The sequence below is a fragment of the Acomys russatus genome, chromosome 26, assembly GCF_903995435.1.
Source record: "Acomys russatus chromosome 26, mAcoRus1.1, whole genome shotgun sequence".
NCBI lineage: Eukaryota > Metazoa > Chordata > Mammalia > Rodentia > Muridae > Acomys > Acomys russatus.
In genome coordinates this window covers 52,888,916-52,904,458 of record NC_067162.1, presented here as the reverse complement: position 1 = coordinate 52,904,458, position 15,543 = coordinate 52,888,916, and the positions used below count along the sequence as shown (strand labels likewise).

At 42.5% G+C, this 15,543-nt stretch overlaps 1 pseudogene; it reads left to right on the top strand.

Annotated features, from left to right (window-relative positions):
* Window positions 1-519: 519 nt before the first annotated feature.
* Window positions 520-663, top strand: LOC127209730 (uncharacterized; annotated as a pseudogene).
* The last annotated feature ends 14,880 nt before the right edge of the window (window positions 664-15,543 follow it).

Here is a 15,543-nt window from a genome sequence, read left to right as displayed (position 1 = left end):
AAGCCATGGAATTCTTTTTCTTTCTAGCTCTGCCATGCTGTGGAAAAATATTTTCTTCTTTCTTTAAATTTTAGTTTGCTATTTGTGCGCCCCCACCCCCCTCATGAATTTGATGCCAAGGGAGGCCAGACCCTTCAGTTTCCCTGAAGGCTAGGGCCACAGGCAATTGTGAGTCACCCAACATAAGGGACGGGAACTGGAAGAGCAGTGCAATTTCTTAACCACTGAGCCATCTACAGAAGAAGAAACAGAATAAACAGCAATAATAATAACAATACCACCAAATACCGTACAAGTGCATACAGTGATTACCTAAGCAGTGTCTACCGAGAATTGTCAAAGTCCTAATTCACCAGTCTCCGTTCGCCAACATTTCACAGGCATTTACTGGGCACTTACCAGGGCTAGCGTTATAAATGCTAATCTAAGTTCAGAGGGCACCCGGTTCTAGACCCTTACATCTCAGGACAAAAGGCTGCAGCAGGGACACATAGAATTAGAGATAGAAATAGAAATAGCTCTGCTCCTAGAAGCATTGCAGATGTGCCTACTGTGTCATGTGTGCATCAGTAGGTGGCAGAGAAGAGAGAGGCTCTGTCTATGCACAGTGTTCTGACCTGATCTCATTGCCTAATGCTCACTGAAAAGGGTGAGCCTGAGATGACCACCAGTCGGGGGTCAGGGGCTCTGACAGGGATCTAGCCTGAGATGACTGCCAGTCAGGCACTGTGCAAGCCCTGATGGCTCCCAGGGTGGGGAGCAAGCCAGAGACTAGAAGAACCCAACCTGGGACCACGGGACAGATGGCATGTCTGGGACCTTGCAGGCCTGGGGGTCAGGGGAGATGGTACCAGGGATGACCCCTGCCCTGAGCCATAAAACACAGGTGGGGACATGGCACTCCTGAGACCACTAATGAGAAGACACCAGACCCTCAGAGACCACAGGTGCCACCAAGAGGAGCACGCAAGTGGTGGAGAAAGGGAAGAGAAAGAGAAACAGAAGGATGTGGGCACAACGAGGAGAGGCAGAAGCAGAGACTTGAGGGTACTGAGGAACGGCCTGGTGTGAATATCCTGTAGTGTCACCTGGGACCATTGTGGGGGGGGGGGGGGCAGGGGAGGCAGTGGAGAGGTGGGGTGTCCTGGCCTGGGCTGCCACCTAGGGATGTGTCAATGCCTAAATGCTGTGCAGATCTGGCCCTACCCCTTATCTGGACATTGTGGGAGAGCTGGCCCTGCCACTCATCTCAGGGAGGGGGGACAGTCCAGACCCTTCTAGATACCCTGTGTTGCCCTGGGTCATGGAGATCCTGCACTTTGGGATGTGTAGGACTGGCCCCTGCAGGCACTCTAGCAGTTCACTGAGGGATAAGTAGAAGTGTAGACAAAGGGTATCACACTGAGATTTTTCCCCCTCCGTTGGGGCTGGGGGAGGTGGCAGGGGGAGGTGGCAAGGGTTCAGGGCAGGTATGGAGGGGAGAGGGGCAGGTAAGTGGGATTGGGGTGAATGGTGTAAAATTCACAAAGAACCAAAAAAGTTTTATTTTTAATTTTTAAGAAATAGAGACAGCTTGTTAAGTGATAAAATGAGGGCTAGAGATATAGGTCTGTAGTTGAAAGCACTTGCTGCTCTTGAAGAGGAAGACCCAGGTTTAGTTCCCAGGACTAACATTACGGCTAACCATTATCTGTAATTCCAGTTCTAGAGGGTTCAACACACTCTTCTGGCCTCGTAGGGCACTGAATGCACATGGTATACAGACAAACATGCAGGAAAAACACCTATACACACAAAATAAAAATCTTGAGCTGGTGTGTTAGCACATGCCTTTAATTCCAGTACTCAGGAGGCAGAGGCAGTCAAATCTTTCTGAGTTTGAGGCCAGCTTGGTCATGTAATGAGTCCCAGGTTAGCCAGGTGTAGACAATGTACCATATTCCATATGGTAAGGGATATGGTAAGCAGTGAAAACTGGCAGGTGTGATTCTAGAAAAACAGCCTTTGTTCATTGCTGTCAGTGAAACTCAGAGAATAGGCCTCCTTAGAGCCAACACTACGAGACACTAGGACTGTCTGATTTGCTTGGGTGAGAATGGATGTCCCAATCTTGCCAGAGGACCTGAGCCTCCTGGGCCACTTTGACATGGAGAAGAGGGTTCAGCTTCCAAAGCAGGCAATGCAGGATTTGTACAAGGCTTTTCACAGTTGGCTTCACTGTGCAGCTTCCAAGGAAACAGGACTCCAAGTCCCTCCTTAGACCTACCCGCTGGTAATCAGGCTGTGATGTTCCTGGAAATTAAAAGGCTTCTGATGGGATATGGCCAAGGCAGTAAACACTCTGTCTTCCAGTGTCACACCATGGCTAAAATGGTGGCTACCTACGCCCTGTTGTGTGGTTCTTGCTTTCCTTCCTAATGGCAACTTCTTTCCCAATGACTCCCTGCAGCACACTTTACTATTCTTCCACTTGTGTAATGATCCGTGTGTGTGTGTGTGTGTGTGTGTGTTGAATACAGACTCTGAATGTGGAACCCAATAATTAGGTTGGAAATCCCCAGTGGCCCTCCATCTCTACCTCTCCACTTCTCCAGATCTAGTATTATGGGTAATTGCCACCTCAATCAGCTTTTTACACAGGTCCTAGGCTCTGGCTCATGGCCTTATGGTTTCAGGGCAAGCATTTTACAGGCTGAGCACTCTCCCCAGTCCCCCGCCCTCTCTTAAACAACCCTGTTTACTTCCAAGCATCATCACTACTTGCCTGACTCTTAGTGAGGTGCCCTGCAATGCCTGTGGCTCCCAAAGTCCTTTACAGAAGCAAGCTGGTAAATATAATGTTTGGGGTCAAAGATGTCAAAGAAGGGTTCGTCCCCTTTTGGTGGTTGCACTGGTACGCTTTGTACAACTAGGCTCTGGGAAGAAGTGACGGTAAAAAAACATCATTTCTGGGGATCATAATGTCTGTGTAGTAAAAATTTCCATCTCAGTAGGCTTAAGTCCAGAGCGTGGCTTCATACAGCCAGCCCTCAGAAGGGACCCACAGTAGCTTTCACAGGTCAGGACAAATTGGCCGAGTGCATCCTTTCTCCAACTCATCCACCTCTGACAAACATCTTTTTGCTTCTTGGGTTTTCCAGCATTTCTTTTCCTTGTAGTGTATGACTGCCTCTCCTTGAATCTGTGCAGGCACTGGGTGCCTCGCTGATACAGGAGCAAGCTATGTAAAATGTGGTGACAACAACAGAAACTTTCACAGACAGGCTTCAAACAGTAACTGGCTAATGGCAGAGAGCTTAGAGCTTCAGAGACCAACAAATTCTGAGAGTGACTGCCACTGGCTTCCCGGCTTTGCCTGGGGAGTAGGCTGTCTGGTTTTAGCAGAGAAGAGAAATGCCTCCTCTTGGCTATCAGCCCTAGCTCATCTTGTCGTGGCCTGGACTTAATCTACAAAGCTCTCAGCACCCTGACTTTGCTAGTTTCCAAAGCAAATTATCATTGTAGAATACCTGTGAAGTAATTATAGATAATGGTCCATGGTCTGGCAGCTTCAACTTCAGCCTTTTCACTGAGAAATGAATTCCCTATCTGCAGCTACAAGACCTCATTATGTGTTGGACTGGCGAATTGATAATGTAAGACTTGAAACACGTTTGATAGCAGAGAAACCCCTTTCTTAGCCTGCTGAGCCTCCAGATCAGGGACCCTGGAGACAGACATCTGAACTTAATGCAAATTTCAAAGGAGATTACAGTGGCTTCTAGTCATCCCCTGGGAACTCTGAGAATGCAGAAAGCAAAGAAAGACACAAACATGTAGTTGGTGCGGGAGGGATTTAAACTGATGGAGGATGAAAGAAAATGCCTATGGTAGCCTGGGACGGTTGGTCTTGTTTTTCGATGAAAACATAAGCTCCTTTGGCCAATGATACAGAGAAACCGGATCTCACCCTGCCACCGCTCAACAAATGTATGCAGTTTATCTGAGGTGCTGGAAGTGACAGGACAGAAGATGTGTGCTTGTTTCTTTGTTCTTAGACCAAATCTGCCCTAAATCTTTCTGCTAAGCTGTATTTTCTATGTTCCCTAAACAGCTTGCCTCAGTCTATGTTTAAGGCATGGAGAATATGGCTGGAGATTGGAGACTTGGCATCAGAAAGAGGCCCAAACATTCTCTATCCCTCTCTGCCTCCCTTGGTTGGTAGCCTACGTGGTCCCAGCTTCCATGGACCATTTGTAGCATTCTGGACTCCTGCTGACCGAGTGTGCCTGCGCTCTCTTCTAGCCCTGTGCCTAGAGCAGCTTACTGGCGTATTGCAGGTCTGAGCCACTGTGTTGTTGTTGTTTGACTTATCAACCCCCAGCACCTTTGAGAGCGCCTAGTGCTTCATATAATTAGACAAGGCCTTCTTTTGTTAGCTGTAGGCTGGTTAATTTAGAAAGCAAATAGTTCAAAAGTTTACATGGTGCTTCTCTGAGCAGTCTGTGCAAAGCCTTCTGCAGACACAGATGGTAGCTCTTGATCACCTGCGGACACGGAAAGTAGCCCTCACAGGTGATAGCCATCTCTCACCAACAGACGCAGGTGATAGCCTTCTCTTACCTGCAGAGACAAGAAAGGCTCACACTGAGCAAGCAGTTGGGCTGTATATCCAAGAGTGAGCAGACAATTCTAGGAACTAACAAGAAGGAAGCAGGAAAGGAGAGAGTAAGCCAGGTGTTGCTCAAAAGCACGACACAGTAAAAGTAACAATAGGAACTTCAGGGGTGAGTCAAGTTGCCAGATGACACTGATGGAGAAATCCAAAACCCAGCGCGCTACTCTGTAACTTACCACAAAGAGAAAGAAGAAAAACAAACAAACAAACTGAATTGTCTACTGATTCTGGACACTTTATCCCCTGTAGGGATGACTACTTTTGTCAGAATACTTGAGGCATCTCCCTAGACAGAAACAAAAATGTCAGGATCACCTCCCTCACACACATACTGGACTTGTACCATTTCTTTCATAGGTGAAATTTAGGGAATCCTGTTGAGGGACCTTCAGCTCAAGCTGATACCTCCAGGACTTCCTCTTGTCACTATCTGCCTCCTAACCCCAGGGGAAACGCCCTTGTGACCCCTACTGGCGATGCTGAGTAAGCACCACAGAGCTCTTGAGAACAGACTTCAGCGCATTCCAGCCCTGACCCGATGGAAGCTTAAACACAGAGCGGTAGCTCACCCTGGCTAACCAGCCTGGAGAGGCAAAAATAATCACCATGTGTGTGCCAATAATGGTGCAGCAGAGTCCACGGGAAGGGAGAAGCCTGCTATCAGGGTTTAACTCAGGGTTAGCATACAGAGGATGCCGTACTGAGAACAGGAAGGAGACCAGAGAGGCAGAAGCTCCATGGTGACACACTGCCACAGCCTGCGGGGAGAGCAGAGCTGGCTGCATGTGGGCACATCAGGTTATGGTATACAAGACAATCCAGGTGAGGAGGAAGGAGAGGATGAGGAGCAGTCATGCCAGGATGACTTGCAGAGAGGTTGTTGGAAGGGACAGAGACCAGGTGCAGAGTGGAGTCAGGGTCTTGTCTCAGCTCTCTATGCACTTTACACAGGGCTAGGCTGTTCCAGACTTTAACATCAGCTTGACAAACTGCACTGACAGTGACTCGTCTGAAAAATCTATTTATTTTTATTTTCTTTCTTCTTTCCTTCCTTCCTTCCTTCCTTTCTTGGAATTCACTCTAAAATCTCCTCTTTCTAATAGGAACTGTTTCAGAAGTGGGTGTAGGTGACTTCCCCTTTGGGAAGTCTTTCTTTTCTAGGTACTTTCTCCAAGTGTCTGGAATTCTTTCCGCTGACATCTTCCTGGCCGGCTCCCTGAGTCCCTTACTGGTCCAATGTCCTGTTCCCTGGAAGCCACGCTGTACAGCTGTGGCCATGGGTAGGACCAGGACAACGACGTGGACCTCACCTGCCAATGCTCTGATCAGCTAATGAATAAACTTCCTGGTAAAACAACTGCTTCCAAGGAAAAGTAGATACACAGAAGTTAAACTCACAAAAGTGCCCTTAAATGTTTTAAAAAAGGAAACTCAACTTAGTTAGGAAAAAAATATTGATTGGAATTTTGCTTTCAAATTCCCCCAAAATTTGCTTTCAAAATTTTCTACCCTCTGGGCATAAGAAATCCTGGCCAATAGATCTCCCATTTTTAGTTCCTGCCTTGGGGGCTATTCAGAATGGGGCCTGACCGATGAAATCTTTAATCTCATCATTCTTTGTCCTACAAGCCTATCTCTTCTTCTCACTCACTATGAGATACTTAACATTGATTTTTTTCAATGGATTTATGCTTTTATGGAGTTAACTTCACCTACTGTCATATAGCAAATGCTGGAGGCAAGGAATTACAAAACTGGTTGCTGCTTAAAATGAGGGGAAAGGGAAAATTAAGAATAAAATACACAGAGATACTGGATCAATCGTCTTGGGACATTTGCTTTCCCATCAGCCAGAGAGCAGTTTCTTTCTTGTTTTACTGTAAATGTCTTAAAGTATAGGAAAATAAACTAAAAAGGCTCATCAATATCCCTACTATTATAGTGGTAAAGGTGTAATACAGGTTGATTGGTGAATGGATAGATGTCTGATTTATTTTTATATAATCAGGATTATTGATGCAATTTTAATGAAAACTATTAAGTTTTTAATTTTACTTAAAAAACTGAAGTAAAACAAGAGAGATACTGAACCTTTAAAAGTGATTTTCCATGATTTTTATTAGCATATATTAATTGTACATAATTGGTCTCATTGTGACATTTCATGTATGTATACAGTGTATCTTAGTTGTATTTACTCCCCTTTGCCTTGTCTCTTCTTCCTGCCTTTCTTCCAATTCCCTTCCTCTTCTGAACTGTCCCCTCCTATTTTCATGTCTTTATTTTTAATTTTTTGCTGACCAAACACATTTCACTAGGGTCCTTACAAGAGCAGGGGTGAAAATTTATTAAGAGGAGTAAGGACAACTCGCCAGTGGCTACCCTGCTAAAGAAAATGTCCCACCTTGCTTTAGCTGCCAGAGCTCCCAGATCCTCTAGGAAGGGTAGGCCCTTGTGAGCCTCTCTCTCCTCCATGACAGAACGTTATCTAAGTTTTTTCAGTTAATCTCAGCTGCCTAGAGTTCAAGACTTCAGTGCTTAGGCCCACGGCTCAGGTTCTCAGCCACTTTTAGTAATGCCAAGTACGGGCTTCCATCTCATGGAGTAGGCCATAAGTCCAATTTTTTTGTCAATTTTTTTCTTTTATTATAAAAATATTTTTTCCACACAAAATGTTAGTTTCCCTTCCTCTACTCTTCCCACTGTCCTCCCATCTCCCCTTCCATCCGGATCCACCCCTTTCTGTCTCTCATTAGAAAACAAACAGGCTTCTAATGGATAATAATAAAACAAAATTCAATAATTTAAAATAAAAAACACAATGAAATAGAATAAAACAAACAAAAACAGAAGAAAGAGAGCCCAAGAAAAGGCACAAGAACAGATGTAGACCCACTTGTTTGTGGCTCGCTTAGGAATCCCAGAAAAACATTAAATTGGAAGCCATAATATATATAGGACATATAGGGTACATACATACATATACATGTACACATATAGATATATTTAAATAAAATGAAGATTTTTTCAAAAAGCCCTGACAAATAACCCCAAAAGACGGCATTGAGTTCTTTTTCTGTTGGCCATCTACTGCTAATTGTGCTGCTTACTCATAGAATGGCTTGTTTTCCCAGTGAGACTTCCCTGGAGAAACTAAGATTTCACTTGCAAGTAGCTATCAATTGGAGATGGCTTCTTGGTTAGCGATGGGGGCGTGTACTTTTCCTTTCAGCTCTAGGACTCCATCTGCTGCAGATCCGTGCAGGCCCTGTGCACGCTGCCTCAGCCTCTGTGAGTCCCCAGATGTGCCAGCCCCGTTGTGTCTAAAGAAGCCCTGATTCCTTGGTGCCCTTCATCCCCTCTGGCCTTCCCAGTCTTTCTAGCTCCTCTTTCATGGGGTTCCCTGAGTCCTGAGGTGACAGATTTGATAGATAGCGCTTTTAGGGCTGAGTGTTCTAAGATGTCTCACTCTCTGCACATTGTCTGGCTGTGGGTCTCTGTGTTTGTTCAGATCTTCTGCAGGAGAAAGCTTCTTTGATGATAGTTGAGGAAGGCGCAGACCTATGAGTATAGCAAAATGTCATTAGGAGCCATCTTGTTGGCATGTCCCTTTAGCAGAACAGTAGTATTTGGTTTTTCCCTAGGTCCCTGACCTAGCTACTCTCAGGTTCTTGGCCACCCAAGCTATGTTGGGAACAGGTCCCCTTCCATGGAGCAGGCCCTTAACTCAAATCCGATATCGGTTGGTTACTTCCATAAGCTTGTGACACTATTGCATCAGCATATCTTGTAGGCAGGACACCATTGTAGATCAAGGGTGGTGGTTAGGTTGGTGTCTATGGTTTTCCTCTGACAGCGTGCAGAGTGCCTTCTAGTACCATGAACACTACTAGACTGTGGGGATGCAGGCTCTGCATAGGCACCAGCTTGACTTCTCCATGTTCAGTGAGTTGTTGTGGAAGTGTTTTCTTCCACAATGGGCCTTGCTGTCAGTGTGTGAACAACCTGCAGTCTTGGCAACAGTCTGGGTTTTGGGGGTTCTCAGGGGACCCCCTTTGGCCAACAACTCATCTTCCCCATTACTTGGCAATTTCATTTAGATTATCTTTGTACGTGTATATATTCTAGACATTTTCTACTGTATTAGGTCTCCATACGTTCCCCTTAATTTTAGCTGTGTCTCCCTGTTATTTCTTCCCTTGTTCCCTCTTCCTCCCCCTCCCCCTTTGTCAGTCATTTCCAGTTCCCTGTATCCATCCATAACTATTTTATTTCCATTTCCTAACAAGATCTATCTGTCCTTCAAATCTTCTTTGGTTCAACAGATCGTAGCTTGGAAATCATTGATTTAACAACTAATAGCCACATGTAAGTGAATATATACTAATTTGTCTTTCTGAGTCTGGCTTACCTCACTCAGGATGATTTTTTTTCTAGTTCCATCCCATTACTTGTGAATTTCATAGTTTCATAGTTTTTAATGGCTGGGTAATATTCCATTGTATAAATGTAATGCATTTTGTCTTTCATTTGACTTCTTCTTCTCCTATTTGTATCCCCTTGATTTCCGTCAGTTGTCTTCTTGGTATAGTTGACTTCAAGTACTTTACTGAGTAGACATGGAAACAGTAGACACCCTTGTCCCTGATTTTAGTGGAATTGCTTTGAGCTTCTCTTTGTTTAGGTTGATGTTGGCTGTGGGATTACTGTAAAGTGCCTTATGATGTTGAAGCTTGTCCCTTGTGTCCCTAGTCTCTTCAGGATTTTTATCATAAAAAGATTGTATCAGAGGCTTTTTCTGTATCTAATGAGATAATTATGTGTTTTTTGTCTTTCAGTCTGTCTACACGGTGGGTTAGGTTTATTGGTTTATGGATGTTGAGATATCTCTGCATTTCTGGGATGAAAACACTTTATCATGGTGGATAATCTTTTGGGTGTGTTCTTAGATTTAGTTTGCAATATTTTATTGAGAACATTTGCTTATGTGTTTATAAAGGATATTTATCTCTGATTTTCTTTTTTGTTGGGCCTTTGCATGGTTTGGTATCAGGGTATTAGTTGCTTCATAAAAAGAATGAGAAATGTACTTTTACTTTCTATTTTGTGGAATAAAATTCTGTGCTGAATCAATCTGGTCTGGGATTTGGGGGGGGGGGTAGGAGATGTTTGATTATTGCTTCTATTTCACTAGGGGTTATATGTCTATTTACATTGTGTATTTGATCTTGATTTAACTTTGGTTTTCCAGTTTGGTGGATTGCAAATTGTTAAAGTATATCCTTATTTTTTGAATTTCCTCAGTGTCTGTTATAATGTCTCCCTTTTCATCTCTAATTTTATTAATTTGAATATTCTTTGTCTAAGGATTTATTAGTCTTGTGCATTTTCTCAAGGAACTCTTTGTTTAATTGATTTTTTTTTTGTAAGTTGTTGTTGTCTGTTTCTTTTTCATCGGTTTTGGCCTTGAATCTGGCAGTTTTTTCCATCTACTCTTTGGGGTTTTACTCCTTCTTGTTCTTCTAGAGCTCTCAGATGCATCTCTAAGTTACTAATATGAAAGCTCTTTGTTTTGTTTTTGTTTTTTATGTAGGCACTGAGTACTATGAATTTCTTCTTAGAAATATCTTCATTTTGTCCCACAAGCTTAAGTATTTTCATTTTATTCAACACTAAAATGTTTTAAGTTTACTTCTTTATTCCTGTCTTGGCTCATTTCTCATTCAGTCATGGGTTGTTTAATTTCCATGAGTTTATTTACTTTCGTCTGTCTCTGTTGTAGTTGATATCCAGTTTTCATCCATGGTGGTCAGATAGGACTGGACATTGTTTCAATTTTTCTGTATCTGTGAAGATCTTTTTTGTCCTGTATTTGCTCAGTTTTGGAGAAAGTTCTGTGAGATGCTGAAAAGAAAGTCTATTCTTTGTGTTTGGGTGGAATGTTTTTGTCAATGTCTTCTAGGTGTGCTTGACTTATGACATCCTTGATTATGATTCCAGCATTTTTCTGTTTAGTTTTTTGTCTATTGATGCATTTGGGATATCAAAGTGGCCTAATATTACTGTATGAATGTGATTTTAGCTTTAGTAGAGTTTCTTTTATGAATTTGGGTGTTCCCTTATGTTTGATGCATAAATGTTAAGATTTGAAATATCCTCTTGGTAGGTTTTTTTTTCATTAATGAGTATATAATTTCCTTTCCTATCTCTGATTAATTTTGGTTTGAAATCTATTTTGTCAGATATTAAAATAGCTGTGCTTGCTTGCTTCTTGTTTCTATTTCCTTGAAATAACTTCTTCTACCCTTTAACCTGAGGTGATATCTATCCTTGATGGTAAGTTTTTCTCAGATGCAACAAGTGTTTGTTCATTGCTGTTTTTTGTTTTTTTTTTTAATTTTATTTTATTAATTTATTCTTATTACATCTCAATGGTTATTCCCATACCTTGTATCCTCCCATTCCTCCCTCCCTCCCATTTTCCCCTTACTCCCCTCCCCTATGACTGTGACTGAGGGGGACTTCCTCCCCCTTTATATGCTCATAGAGTATTAAGTCTCTTCTTGGTAGCCTGCTATCCTTCCTCTGAGTGCCACCAGGTCTCCCCATCCAGGGGACGTGGTCAAATATGAGGCACCAGACTACATGTGAAAGTCATACCCCACTCTCCACTCAACTGTGGAGAATGTCCTGTCCATTGGCTAGATCTGGGTAGGGGTTTGAAGTTTACGGCCTGTATTGTCCTTGGCTGGAGCCATAGTTTGAGCGGGACCCCTGGGCCCAAATCTGCCTATTATAATGTTCTTCTTGTAGGTTTCTAGGACCCTCTGGATCCTTCTACTTTGCTATTCTCCCATGCTTCTCTCATCTAGAGTACCAATAGGATGTCCTCCCCTCTGTCCCAGTTTCCTGGTAAGTGAAGATTTTCATGGGACATGCCCCTTGGGCTAGTATGCAGATATAAGTGAGTATATACCATTTGACTTTCTGCTTCTGGGTTAACTCACTCATTATGATCATTTCTAGTTCAATCCATTTATCCACAAATTTCAGGAAATCCTTGTTTTTAATAGCTGACTAGTATTCCATAGCGTAAATGTACCACAGTTTATTTATCCATTCTTCTACTGAGGGACACTTAGGCTGTTTCCATGTTCTGGCTATTATGAATAAGGCTGCTATGAACATGATTGAGCAAATTTTCTTGTTTTGTGCTGGAGCATCTTCTGGGTATATTCCAAGGAGTGGAATAGCTGGGTCTTGAGGAAGCCCCATTCCCAGTTTTCTGAGATATCACCAGATAGATTTCCAAAGTGGCTGTACTAGTTTGCATTCCCACCAGCAATGAAGGAGTGTTTCTCTCTCCCCACATCCTCACCAGCATGTGGTGTCGCTTGAGTTTTTTATCTTAGCCATTCTGATGGGTGTAAGATGGAATCTCAGAGTTGTTTTGATTTGCATTTCCCTGATGACTAAGGAGGTTGAGCATTTCTTTAAGTGTTTCTCAGCCATTTGATATTCCTCTGTTGAGAATTTTCTGTTTAATTCTGAGCCCCATTTCTCAATTGGCTTATTTGGTTTGGTGGTGTTTAATTTCTTGAGTTCTTTATATATTTTGGATATTAGACCTTTGTCAGATGTAGGGTTGGTGAAGATCTTTTCCCAGTGTAGGCTGTCACTTTGTTCTCTTGACAGTGTCTCCTGCCTTACAGAAGCTTCTCAGCCTCATAAGGTCTCATTTATTAATTGTTGAACTTAAAGCCTGGGCTGTTGATGTTCTGTTTAGGAAGTTGTCTCCTGTGCCAATGTGTTCCAGGCTCTTCCCTAGTTTTTCTTCTAAGTGACTTGGTGTCTCTGGTTTTATATTGAGGTCTTTAATCCACTTGGATTTGAGTTTTGTGCAAGGTGACAAATATGGGTCCAGTTGCATTTTTTTACACATAGACATCCAGTTAGACCAGCACCATTTGTTGAAGATGCCATCCTTTTTCCATTGAATGGATTTGGCTTCTTTGTCATAAATCAAGTGACCATATGTGTGTGGATTCATATCTGGGTCTTCAATTCGATTCCACTGATCAACCAGCCTGTTGCTGTGCCAGTACCATGCTGTTTTAATTACTATTGCTTTATAGTACAGTTTGAGATCAGGTATGGAGATTCCTCCGGAGCACCTTTTATTGTACAAGATTGTTTTAGCTATTCTGGGTTTTTTGTTTTTCCATATGAAGTTCAGAATTGAACTTTCAATGTCTTTAAAAAATTGTGTAGGTATTTTGATAGGGATTGCATTGAATCTGTAGATTGCTTTTGGTAGGATGGCCATTTTTACTATGTTAATTCTCCCGATCCATGAGCAAGGAAGATCATGCCATCTTCTCAGGTCATCTTCAATCTCTTTCTTCAGAGTTTTGAAATTTTTTTCAAACAAGTCCTTCACTTGCTTGGTTAGAGTAACTCCTAAATATTTTATATTGCTTGTGGCTAATGTGAAGGGTGTGGTTTTCCTAATTTCTTCCTCTGCAAGCTTGTCATTTGTGTATAGGAAGGCTACAGACTTTTTGAGTTAATTTTGTATCCAGCCAATTTGCTGAAGGTGTTTATCAGTTGTAGTAGTTCTCTGGTGGAATTTTAAGGGTCACTTATGTACACTATCATATCATCTGCAAATAGGGATAATTTGACTTTCTCCTTTCCCATTTGGATACCCTTGATCTCCTTTTGTTGTCTTATTGCTCTGGCTAGAACTTCGAGTACTATATTGAAGAGATATGGAGAGAGTGGGCAGCCTTGCCTTGTTCCCAATTTTAGAGAAATTTCCTTGAGTATCTCACCATTTAATTTGATTTTGGCTATTGGCTTGCTATATATAGCCTTTATTATGTTGAGGAAAGTGGCTTGTATCCCCGATCTCTCTAAAACTTTAAACATGAATGGGTGTTAAATTTTATCAAATGCTTTCTCTGCATCTAAGGAGATGATCATGTGGTTTTTTATTTTCAGTTTGTTTATATAGTAGATTGCATTGATAGATTTCCGTATATTAAACCATCCCTGCATGCCTGGAATGAAGCCTACTTGGTCATGGTTGATGATATCTTTGATGTGTTCTTGTATTCATTTTGCAATTTTTAGGGTGTGGCTTGCTCTCAATCCCCTGCTTGGACTTAATGTTCTGAGATCCCTGTGTCTTCTTGGGTGGAAGTAATATCTTCAGACAGAATTTCTGAAGACACTGTCTTCAGTAGAGCTAAATTGGTAGGAAGGAATTGCTTAAATATGGCTTTATTATGAAATCTTTTGCTTCATCCATAGATTGCACTTCGTAGTTTTGCTGGGAATAGTAGTCTGGATTGGCATCTGTGGTCTCTCAGAGCCTTTCTGCTTCCCTTGTTTCTATTGGTAAGTCAGGTGCTAGTCTAATGGGTCTGTCTTTATAGATGGCTTGATCTTTTTTCCTTGCAGGTTTTAATTCAACTTTTTGTTCTGTACAGTTAGTGTTTTGGTTATTGTATGTTGTGGGGAATTTCTTTTCTTGTCATATAAGTCTGAGATTCTGTATGCCTCTTGTACTTGGCAGGCAGCCCCTTCTTTAGGTTGAGGGGAATTTTTTTCCATGATATTGTTGAAAATATATTTCTTGCTTTTAACCTGTGTTTCTTCTCCTTCCTCTATACTTAATATTTGTAGGTTTGGTCTTTTCATAATTTCCAAGATGTTCTGAGCCTGGATCTTTTTAGATTTAACACGTTTGACTGAGCTATCTGTTTCTTCTACATTGTATTTAGGACCTGAAATTCCCTTTTCCATGTCTTATGATCTGTTGGTGAGGTTTACCTCTAAGGTTTTTGTTTGACATCCTACATTTTCCTATTTCTAGTTTTATTTTTAATTTAGATTTTCTTAAGTGATTTTATTTCTACTTTCATATCTTGAAATGTTTTCATTATTTCATTCAACTGTGGTTTTCACAGATTTCTTTAAAAGATTTATTCATATCTTCTTTAAAGTCCATGAACATATTCATAATTCATATTTTGATGTTCTTGTCCTGTGCTTCCACTAAGTTGCATTTCTCATACCCTGTTGCAATAAGGTTACTGGCTTCTGTAGGAAGTAGACTGTCTTGGATGTTCCTGTTTGTATTATTTGTAATGAAATCCAGGTATGATGTTTGGGGTGTTTCTTGGTATAGATATCTGGCCTTGTCTTTGTTGGGTGGGTGTTCTATTCTTTGGTAGCTGCTGCCTGCTCTGGGTCCTAGGCAAGTGTGACAGCTGTGGGGCCCTTGGTAGACAGTGCTTCTGCCGGTCAGTGTGTGACACAAATGAAAGGAGATGGGCTAGGAGGGGCAGCAGGTAAGAGCCAGGAGGACTGTAGTCCACACCATAAATCAGAGTCCCCGGGGAACAGGGGTGGGTGATAGGCAGGACTGCCACAGGCAGGCCGCTAGAGAACTGAGAGCAATTCAGCAAAGAACAGAGGGAGGGACAGGAAGGGCAGTAGAAACTGCCTACCTGAGTCACCTGTGGGGTTCCTGGCTAAAAAAAAAAATGTTTCTATGAACTGGGGTACAAAGCAAGAAGGTTGGGTGTGGGTGTTGGTTTCCTAGAGATGATCTTTGCGACAGGAGCAGCGTTCGCTGAGGAGAGGTCTGAAGTGTGGCTGTGCTAATCTGGCCACTCCGTGAGGTAAATGCCTGCTGACACAAAGGAATGGAGATGGGCTGGAAGGGAAGGCTGATAAGGGGTGGGGAGAGAAACAGCTAGAGGGACCCTTCGTTCAGACCAAAATGTGGAGTTCCCAGAGAACGGGGCCAGGGTAGGAGGAAGGGTGCCCGGAGGCAGGCTGCCGTAGGGACAAGAGTCTGGAGAGACAGAAAGTTA